We start from the raw sequence: 1,058 nt of genomic DNA, 5'->3' as shown, positions 1-1,058 counted from the left end.
TGGGGATGTCAGAAACTACATAGTTTGCATGTAGGACTATCCTGTTCATATGGTTTATAAGACCGAATCCTCACTGGATCATCCCACCTAAATAATCCCTCAAGGTTTCTTGACGAGTCACCGTCATTGCCACCCCTATCCAAATCCCAATGATATTGCTATCACCGTATCTTTCCATTTTCTCCAACTCCAACTAAAAATGCAATGATGTATGCTCACTGATCAAAGTTAGTCCACTAAGTCTTTTTATCAATATTATCTCAATTTCAATTTCCAATAACATCACCTAAGTTAGTGGTCTCAGCCCCAATGCAATTTTTATCATATAAATGTCCTAAGGACGAGCTCAAGACATAACTTAGTGATCAAAATAAATGGATAATGTCCCAAGGTCACTACACTTTCAATAGTGTGAATAGCCATAGACCCTCAAGTATCTGTAAATAATTATCATTCACATATGAATTTAATCATGATCACTATCATTATGATAAGTCAAACATAGACATTCAATACTAATTGTAGTAGTCTAATAATAGTATAAAATCATATCAGTAAACTATCAGTATGAAATATATAATCATTCAATCAAGACACAATATTTTAATATTCATAACTAAAATGATTAAATGAGGAAGTCCATAACCATCACGACAATTGACTCCTCATTAATCATTTTAGTCTAAGGATCCTCCAACTAGTGATTATCATTGGAGACCCCAATGCTACATTCTAATACCACTATAAATAATGCTTCTCCCTCACCTAGTCACCTGAGTTTACGCAAGCTCCTTGTCCAGTAGATAAACTAGTTCTCTCGTCGTCTCCTNGTCTCCTTCAACCTTGGAATCTTTTTTCTTAAACATGCCAATAACAATCAAGACAACAAATTAATATCTAATCTACCTAGAACTAAAAAAATTAGTCTATTATTAATCATGACAGAGCCTATATTGAATTTGCTAAGAGGTTGCTGCATAAATCAGCACCTACTTTTTAGAAACGAATCAAGAGAGATATTTGTTTTCATGAAAGTAAAGATTGAAAAGAAGTGTATA

At 33.5% G+C, this 1,058-nt stretch overlaps 1 protein-coding gene across 1 annotated transcript in view; it reads right to left on the bottom strand.

Moving 5' to 3' along the window:
- LOC109331489 (importin-5-like) overlaps positions 1 to 1,058 on the bottom strand; it is a 14,630-nt gene that overhangs the window by 12,844 nt on the left and 728 nt on the right. The window lies entirely within an intron of this gene.

The sequence above is a fragment of the Lupinus angustifolius genome, chromosome LG17 (genome assembly GCF_001865875.1).
Source record: "Lupinus angustifolius cultivar Tanjil chromosome LG17, LupAngTanjil_v1.0, whole genome shotgun sequence".
In the NCBI taxonomy this organism is placed as follows: domain Eukaryota; kingdom Viridiplantae; phylum Streptophyta; class Magnoliopsida; order Fabales; family Fabaceae; genus Lupinus; species Lupinus angustifolius.
This window is presented reverse-complemented; position numbering and strand designations above follow the sequence as displayed.